This window comes from Triticum urartu, chromosome 7A (assembly GCF_056163025.1).
Source record: "Triticum urartu cultivar PI428250 chromosome 7A, HENAU_Tu73, whole genome shotgun sequence".
Taxonomy (NCBI): Eukaryota; Viridiplantae; Streptophyta; class Magnoliopsida; order Poales; family Poaceae; genus Triticum; species Triticum urartu.
In genome coordinates this window covers 728,405,097-728,415,253 of record NC_141879.1, presented here as the reverse complement: position 1 = coordinate 728,415,253, position 10,157 = coordinate 728,405,097, and the positions used below count along the sequence as shown (strand labels likewise).

General features: G+C 46.0%; 1 pseudogene; it reads left to right on the top strand.

The window, feature by feature from the left end:
• Positions 1-2,211: 2,211 nt before the first annotated feature.
• Positions 2,212-2,347, top strand: LOC125517778 (small nucleolar RNA Z247; annotated as a pseudogene).
• Positions 2,348-10,157: the final 7,810 nt, after the last annotated feature.

The following is a 10,157-nucleotide window of genomic DNA, read 5'->3' as shown; positions in this document are numbered from 1 at the left end:
TATATAGGACGACCATATGGGACACCTAGGTGCTCAGGCTCCTTACCTCGTAACCATTGGATTTTAGATTGTTCCAACAGATATGGATATTAGACACCTTCCATATATGCTTATGGACGTAATTGTTAAGTGCCAATAAATGTATGATTTAGGTGCATTAATATCACGCGCTGTGATAAATGTAATTGATTCTCTTCATTTATTTCCTTGTACAAAGAATGGAACTCGTTTGAACGTATATACATACAACCGTACTCCTTTCTGTGGATACGGTATGTATGCACGTGCTAATTTCATGGGTATGTGACTTTTTTGCGGGTACTTGAGAATATTGGAACGATGGTCTATACTCACAAAATTTCGGATGTGCCACAATCGAGTATATTTATTTTGGGTATATAAATTATGTGTTTCATACTTTAATTATCATCTTGGGGGTATATCATATTTACTTTTGGGTATATTATATTTATATGGGTATACCATCTTGGGGTATATCATATTCGAGGTGTATTATATTTATTTTGGGTATATCATATTTAATTTGGGTATATAAATTATGAAAATTATACCTAGGACAAATTCGGAGTATATATATTTCCAAAAATGATATTGCGGGTATATCATTTCTTTGGTACATCATATTTATTATCATCTTGGGGATATCATATTTAATTTGAGTATATAAATTACGAATATGATACCTAGGACAAATTTTTACGACATACATGTCAAATTTATTTTGAGGTATCTACATACTCGTAATATTTTTGGGTACATACATTGCGTATCGTAAGTAGGTATTTGATAACTCAGGCATGTATCAGTGATTTGGAGTACGTAGACTATTTAGGTATATGTACATATCAGATCTATGTACATTCTCAAGATATGTCGGGGTATCTACATACTCATGATATTTCTGGGTATATTCATTACGTCAGTTAATAGGTATTTGTGATAGCCAAGGTATATCCAAAAAAATTATTTGGTATAATACCTCCGGTATGTGTATATTCTTAGTACATATAATACTATGGGTATATGTATATTTTTCATTAAGTTTAATATTTATGGTATGTTCATATTTTCATTAGATATAATAGCGTGCGTATGTGTATAATAGCCTGCATATGTTCATATTTTCATTAGACATAATGTTTGGAAATGAATTATTGCTAGTAAATCAACCTAATTAATTTGTTGGAAAGCAATCATTGACCATGAAGGATAGTAGTGCATGCAAATGAAAAATGGAAAGCTATTATTTCATGAATTGCATGTCATGCACTAATAAAAACCATGCTAGTAAATCAACCTAATTAATTTGTTGGAAAGCAATCATTGACCATGAAGGATAGTAGTGCATGCAAATGAAAAATGGAAAGCTATTATTTCATGAATTGCATGTCATGCACTAATAAAAACCACTTTCCATAATGGGCCTAGGTGCCCCAAACAATTTACCTATATATATATATATATATATATATATATATATATATATATATATATATATATATCAATGCGGCCCGAGACAAAGGGTTCAACGCTTCCAACTTATTTTACATGGTAGTCAGAGCCTCTTCCTCATAGATCAAAGATCGCATCTAGCTACCTCCCAAAAATCGCATCAAGCCTCCTCCCTCGACTGAGATCATGTCCACCACCGCCGCTGCATCGCTGTCCGGCACCTCGGGCGCGCTCACCACCTCCTTGTCCTCCGCCTTCGCACCGTCCTCGTCCAGCACCACCGCGGGGTCTTTTGGATCGCCACCACAGGAGAAGCTCACGAGGGGAAACTTCCTCTTATGGAAGGCCATTGTGCTTCCTCAGATTAAAGGCGCCCGGATGGAACACCACCTCGACAGGAAGAGCCCGCCACCGCCCGCCACCCTCACCGTTACCAAGGACGGCAAGGAAGAACAAGTCTTCAACTATGCTCGATCTCTCTGGTACGCACAATAGCAGCAGCTTCAAGGGTATTTGATGGGATCTCTCTCCCGCGATATTCTTGCACAGGTCACGACGTTACAGACGCCGACCGAAGTCTGGAGCGCCATCCATGCCATGTTCGCCGCTCAGAGCCAAGCCCAAGCCATCAACACCAGCATCAAGCTCACTAACCTAAAAAAAGGTAACATGACCATGGCTGAATATCTTGGCAGGATCAAAAGCCTCACTGATGAAGTCGTGTGCACTGCCGCGGCCCTCTCCGATCCGAAAATCGTCTCCAAGATCCTCGCTGGCTTGGACATGGAGTGCAATCCGGTCGTGTCTACCCTTGCCGCTCGGGTGGAACCCATCACTGTCCAGGAGCTGTACAATCAGCTGCTGAGCTTCGATGCCCGCCTCACCCTCCTTCATGGCGGCGACCTTCGGCAGTCATCTGTCAACTCTGCTGCTCATGGCCGCGGCCGTGGGCGCGGTCACCAGGGGCAGAACCGCGGCGGTGGCCGCGGACGCGGCACTCCTCAAGGCGACGACGCTCGCTCTGGTGGGAGCTACGGCTACACCAACGAGGGCGGCTACAACAACTCCACCAGCAGCGGCGACGGCTTCAACTCCAACACCTCGCGTCCTCGCCCCCGTTGCCAGCTCTGCAAGAAATCTGGCCATGAGGTCATGGATTGTTGGCATCGCTTCGACGAGAATTTTGTCCCTGACACTCGCCATGTTGCTGCTGCCATGCGCGACCAAGGAGGAGATGTCGTTTGGTACGTTGATTCCGGTGCCACCGACCATGTCACCAATGAACTAGAGCAACTTGCTCTTTGTGAGAGGTACCACGGCGCTGATCAGATCCCTACTGCAAGCGGAGGAGGTATGGACATTTGCCACATTGGTCAAGCTTCAATTAATTCCCCTAGTCTTAAACGTGATCTCGTTCTTAAGGATGTTCTTCTTGTCCCACAAGCTGATAAAAATCTTGCATCCATGTCTCGTCTAGCCACCGATAATAATGTCTTTTTTGAAACTCACCCTCGTTATTTTTTCATCAAGGATCGGGCAATGAGGGAACTTCTCCATCACGGTAGATGCATTGGGGGTCTCTACCCAATCACATCCGGAGCACTTAGTCGCCGGTGTCGTCAAGTCTACTCCGTCATCAAACCCTCCTTGGAAAGGTGGCATCAACGATTAGGACACCCATCTTCAGTCATAGTGAAACAAGTAGTTAACAAGGACAATCTTCCTTTGTCCCATAGTTCCATTAGTGAGTATGTTTGTGAAGCTTGTCAATGTGCCAAGAGCCATCAGCTTCCGTATCCTAAGTCTCATAGTGTCTCTCATGCTTCTTTAGAGCTTATTTTCAGTGATGTGTGGGGCCATGCCGAGATTCTTTTGGAGGAAAAAAATATTATGTGAGTTTCATTGATGATTACAGCAAGTTTACTTGGATTTATTTGCTCAATTTTAAACCTGAAGTTTTTTCTATCTTTCAAGAATTCCAGAAACTTGTTGAAAGACAATTTGATAGAAAAAATTTGTCAGTCCAAAGTGACTGAGGAGGGGAGTATGAGAAACTCAACTCTTTCTTCCGGAGCATTGGGATTGATCATCATGTGTCGTGCCCTCATGCAAATCAACAGAATGGTTCTGCTGAGCGCAAACATCGCCACATAGTTGAGGTTGGCGTCTCTCTCTTAGCTCATGCTTCCATGCCTCTCAAATATTGGGATGAAGCGTTTATCACCGCCACTTATCTTATCAATAGACTCCCTAGCAAAGTCATTGGCAATTATACTCCATTAGAGCTCTTGTATCATCAAAAACCTGATTATAACTATCTTAAATTTTTTGGGTGTGCTTGCTACCCCAATTTGCGTCCATACAACCACCATAAACTTGAATTCCGATCCACTCAGTGTGTCTTCCTTGGTTATAGCAATCTCCATAAAGGGTATAAGTGCCTTGAAATTTCCACCGGACGTATCTATATTTCACGTGATGTCATTTTTGATGAGACACTCTTTCCTTTTTCCAAACTTCATCCTAATTTTGGAGCTTTACTTCGTGCGGAAATTGCACTTCTACTAGATTTTGATACACCTTCTGATCACGGGGGTGAATTAACTAAATTTGATCATGTGCAAAAATCACAAGGAAATTCTGATTCTGTTGTAATTTCTACTAATGCAAACTGTGATTTCATCTGTGACGAAACAAACAAGGAGGGCACGGAGCACGGTGCAGATTTGGCTGACAGCACGAGATCTCAGGCGGATCCGCGCGCTCAGCCTGGAGCCTCTGCCATCATGCGATCCCAGGCGGATCACCTCGTGGGCCTGGACTCACGTGGGCAGGCGGCCGACCGTGCAGACCGGGTGGAGCCCGCTGGTCCCGACGCGTCGCCCCGTGCCACGTCTCCGCGCACCGATTCGCCTGCCAGCCCATGTGCGGCAAGGAGCGAATCTCCCGACGCCGCGTCACCACGGGCCTCCTCAGCGGCCGACCGCGGGCGCGTGCCCGGCCCCACAGCGACCTGTCGCGGTTGCGCGCCTGGATGCTCGATTGGTCGGGCGCCAGAATCTGCCTCGGATCAGGAGCCTGCGGATTTGTTCCCTGCCATGGATAGGGAAACGGTTGGATCTTCTGTGGGTGATATAACTTCACCAGGATCGCGTGTTCCATCGTCCACAGCGGCTGCTCCTGTACCTCCTACAACTTCACTTCGGCAAACAAGGTCCCGGTCAGGTATTGTGAAAGAAAAATAGTACAATGATGGTACTATAAGGTATGACAAAATTAAACGTGCCTTTCCTGCCACTACCGGTGAACCAATTCACTTGCATGATGTCTTGCTGATAAGAATTGGAAGGAAGCCATGGACAATGAATATGATGCACTTATGAAAAATAAGACTTGGCACTTGGTACCACCAAAACATGGAGACAGCATTATTGATTGTAAATGGGTGCACAAGATAAAAAGAAAGTCTGATGGAAGTATAGACAGATATAAGGCTAGACTAGTTGCCAAAGGATTTAAACAGAGGTTTGGAATTGACTATGAAGATACCTTTAGTCCTGTTATTAAGTCTGCTACTATTCGACTTGTCTTGTATATTGCCATTTCCAGAGGTTGGAGTTTAAGACAGCTAGATGTTTAGAACGCGTTTCTTCATGGTGTTCTTGAGGAAGAAGTGTTCATGAGGCAACCACCAGGTTATGAGGATCACAGCACACCACAGTATGTCTGTAAGTTGGATAAAGCATTATATGGTTTGAAACAGGCCCCAAGAGCTTGGTATTCTAGATTAAGCATGCAGTTGCAGATACCTCATTATTCTTCTTTAACAAAGGCAATGTTACTATTTTTGTACTTGTTTATGTTGATGATATAATTGTTGCTAGCTCAAGTACAGAAGCCACTACCTGCTTGCTTAAAGGTTTGAAATTAGAGTTTGCTCTTAAGGATTTGGGTGATCTTCACTACTTTCTTGGAATAGAGGTAAAGAAAATTAAAGATGGCATACTTCTCTCACAAGAAAATTACAAAACTGATATTCTCAGAAGAGTGGGATTGGAGAAGTGCAAACCAGTTAATACACCAATCTCTACCTTAGAAAGCCTCACGGTGGAAAGTGGAGAAGCTCTTGCACCGGAGGATGCAACAAATTATAGGAGTGTTGTAGGTGCTTTGCAGTATTTAACTCTTACACGTCCTGATATTTCCTATTCAGTGAACAAGGTATATCCGTACTTACATGCACCTAGAACCACTCATTGGACTGCAGTCAAGAGAATCCTAAGATATCTTACGTATTCAGAAGGACTTGGACTTCAAATCAGCAAGTCTTCTTCTCTGCTTGTAACCGCATACTCAGATGCAGATTGGGCAGGGTGTGCTGATGATAGAAGATCTGCAGGTGGTTTTGCTGTATTTCTGGGAACAAATCTTGTGTCATGAAGCGCAAGAAAACAGGCCACTGTCTCAAGATCAACTACAGAGGTTGAATATAAAGCCTTGATGAATGCTACAGCTAAAGTAATGTGGATACAGACACTACTCTATGAGCTTGGAATTAAAGCTCCTCAGGCTGCAAGATTATGGTGTGACAACATTGGTGCAACCTATCTCAGCCAAAGTTTAAGAGCAGATGTACCTTCATTTTTCTATCTTTCTACTTCATTGGTCCCTACTTATCAAGTGCTAGTCGTCAGTTGAGAGAGAATAAGTCAAGTTTTATAGTGTCTTTCTATATTGTGTTGTTGGCTATAATGTTTGAAAAATTGGCTTAGATTATTCATAAAATCATCTTATTATTTAGCTCGAAAATAGCTTGAGATCGCCTCGATATCGATATAATCTAAGCATGAGCCATTTTCTACGGCTCAACCTTGAGCTTCACTCAGTTTGAGCTCGCTCGAATTTTAGTATAATCTAAGCTGAGCCCAGTCCAACTCGCTCGAATTTGACTCGTTTGCAGCCCTAGTCGTATCCCTCTTGGAGCGCCAGGCTTGCTTCCTTCTCTACCCTTTGGCCTACACCCATGGTCCAAACCGTCGTCCTCTTAGGATGAATGCTGAAGTGGTGGCGCAGTGTATCGTGTCCCTCTTAGGGTCATCCTTGTTAAGTATCTGTTCCTGCGCCAGCCGTCGACGACCCGCCGCAGCACCTCCACTCTATCTTCTGCTCGCAACCCGGCCCTAGCCGGACCGTTAACGGGGACGATGATGTTGACCAGATCGGCAACGACATGTTGACCAGATCGGCAACGACTTCCTCGGAATATCCATCCACGAGAGATTTGCATAGCGCATCCGATGGCATAGGCGAAGCCGCCTTTGGCACTCCGGCGATGGATGCGCCATCATCATCTTCTGCCTCATCCTCGGCGAGAGCCCAAAACCTCCCCCCGACACCCCGGCTGGCGGGAAGGTCCAGGCCACCGCTGGTAGGCAGCCGGGTCGCCCCTTGAGTCGCCTCACTCATCACCAGTCGTTTTATAGAACTTGTATGTACATATCATTGCAATACTTAAAGTTCGGATGAAACGTTGGAGATTAATTGTCTCCCGTTATGCGCCGAAATAAAATTGCACCTCGTCGTTGGTGTCGTCTACCTCATCTCTATCTTTCCCTCTCTTGCTGCACACACATGCCTGTCACGTACACACACGTACAATAAACACACACAACACAGACACACATACGTACATCAGGCGTACACGCAGTCGACTGGGTATAGCTAGCACACAGGGCAAACACGGACGGACACACTTCACACATGTGACGAAGCAGAAGGAGGCTGCAGCCTCCCGTGACCGAAGACACATGGAATCAACTGAGCGATCAGAAAATTTCAGGTGCCTGATGATTAGCAAAAGCGTACATACACATGTTACTCTAACCAAAATGGCAATACCGAAGAATAGTAGGCTTTGAAATGTTGAAATAACTTGGATTTTTTTCACCCACAGGGGAAGTCCATACTGAACTTGGATGTCTCATTCTACGACCTCTGCATTGAGTTAAATTGGGATTTTCAGTTTTCACCCAGAAGGGAAGAACCATTCTGAACCTGCATTTTTCCTACTACGAGTTCTACGTAACGAAACAAGGCTAAGCTTTCCACTCGTCATGTCATACACGCAATAGCTTGGAACACCATTGCCGAGCTTCTCGCAATCATGGCACGTGCATGGGTTCAACCGCCTCCGTATCCGTGCCCAGTCAGTGCCCAAGATAAACACACGATTTCCTCGAAATGTCTGCCCGTAGTGTTCCGTCGACGAGCCCGCGAGTGCCCTTGAGCAAGTCCTGCTCAGGAAGAGGAGCTGGCCATCCAAGTCATTCACCTCCAACCACTGTCTCTTCTCCAAATCTGCCTCGAACACCTGCAGATTCATCTTTGAATGATGAACGTAGGCCGCGTGAGGGATGTTCCACCGCACCATTAGTAGCTTCCTATTATCGGATGAGACGACCATGTAGTGCTTCACAAGAAACGACGGCGACGATGGGTCGATCCCTGGCGGCAGCGGTGTGGGATCCTTAATGACTTGCTCGACGCAACATGGCTGTCCAATCTCATGCGTAAAGAGCTGCTCTGATGATTTGAGTGCGAAGATTTTTCCACGGTACAAGGCGATGTCCCTGTACTTGTAACCATACTTGGACCCATACATATTTGTGGTAAGCAGAAGCACCCATGAGAGCTGACCGGTGCCCGGCCGGAAGAACACCAAGCAATAAGCGGAACCTGGCCTTCCGGCGTCACGGTTAAGGATCGCAACGAGGAGACTGGACGAGCACACGAGGACCTTACGCATGGTGAAGGCGACGCCCTCTGCGGGAATCAGTGGCCATGTTCTCTTGGAGCCACATGGGTCATGGGCGCCCCTATCGCTGCACTCGTCGGCACACTCATGGTGGTCCCTCGGGATCTCGATCGTGGATGAAGAGTCACGAAGGAAGAGTCGCCGGCGGTGCTTGTAGAGAAGGTAGCTGCCGAAGGAGGTGACGTTGGCGCCATGGCTCGAGCGAAACACCTTGCCATCGGCGATGCTCTGGTAAGCGCCGCGGCCGAGGCTGATGCACGGCATGGCCGGCGGCAGCTCCTGACGCGCAGCGAGGCGCCAGTCGCGGCAGACGCCTCCAAAACTGAGGAGGTCCCGATGGGACGGTAGACGGGACATGATGAGGGCGGCAAGCTCTGGGGGGAGGTCCGGCCATGGCGAGCGCGAAGTAGCAATCTTGCCAAGGCAGAGACCCATTGATCGATGTGATCAAAAGGTACTTGATTAGTTTGTCAACAGGACGATTTGGCAGACGTAAATACGATATGAGCTAGGCTAGGTTTCCGTTGATACTCTTTCAACCAAGTTTCCCGTCCATAATTTTATTATAAAGGAGCTGTGCTGCGATGGAATACCGTGTCCGAACGTGACTTGATCACGGCAGTCCGATGCACAAACGGAAACAAACCAACAGGCGATGGACTTGATAATAAACACTAACGCCCACCTCAAGCGAAAACACTAATGCCCACATGTATGGCAGTTTTGCAACTCGCCCACACGCGTGAATCATCGTCCAGTGCAGTTTGCACGAATCTTGACACATTGAGGCAGAATTTGCATGTCATGTAGGACGGGCTTGGTGTATGGGCGTTGGAGAGTTTGCCCACACGCCCGCACTATGCTGTTTGCCAGCTGCGCTGTGTGGGCGAACTAGTTCCTGCCCACACAGCCACCACCTAGTCCATGCGCGTGTGGGCGAACTGTTTTTCGCCCACACGACACTCCTATGTTGTGGATGGCAACTGCACTTACGCGAACATGGCAACTAGGTAAACACACATGGCAGCTGTGATTCTTTTGCTAGATGTCAACTACAGTTGTGCGTATGTGACAACTAGATAAACACACATGGCATCTATGATTAACCATACATGGCAACTATGGTTGGACCAACTAGGTAAACACACATGGCAACTAGTGTGTGACCAGATGTGGCAAGTAGTTAATCACACACGGCAACTACGGTTTGATTACATGCGGCAACTACCATAAATTAGACATGACAACTATAGTTAACCAAAACAGATAGAGTTGCCATGCTTTTACAACTACACTTTTCATCCCGGATAACTACATCTGCCAACAAGGATGGCAACTAAATCGTCATCCCGCGGGTACCAAACGTATCTGCGCCAGGACGTGTGGGCATTTTTGCTTCGTGTCACACGCTCGGGGTGGAGATGAGTAGTACTTGTTGGGCGTGTGGTACGAAGTAGCCGCACCCACACGTGTGGGCAATTCTAATGTTCGTCCACAACCCGCCCATGTGGGCTGCCTCCTGCTCACACCACACACGGTGTGTGGGCGCATGTCGAATATACCACATGTGTGACAGTTATCGCTGTCCTAAGAAATTGAGTTCATAAGCACACATAGAATATACTTCGATTATTTTCCATTAAAGTTTCAATAAACCGTAATCACGTGAAATACAAACAAACTGTCTACATTTGCGCTCTCTTTCACATTATACAAATTGTTGAAATGGAGATTCTACGGCTATCGGCTCAGTGAAGCTGGCTTTGGAAAGATACTGCATCTCATTCTTCATGGCGTCTTCTCTGAGAATGGCGGATATGTTCGTGCTTGTATCATCTTAATACAATAATTTGAATCAATAAAATCTTCA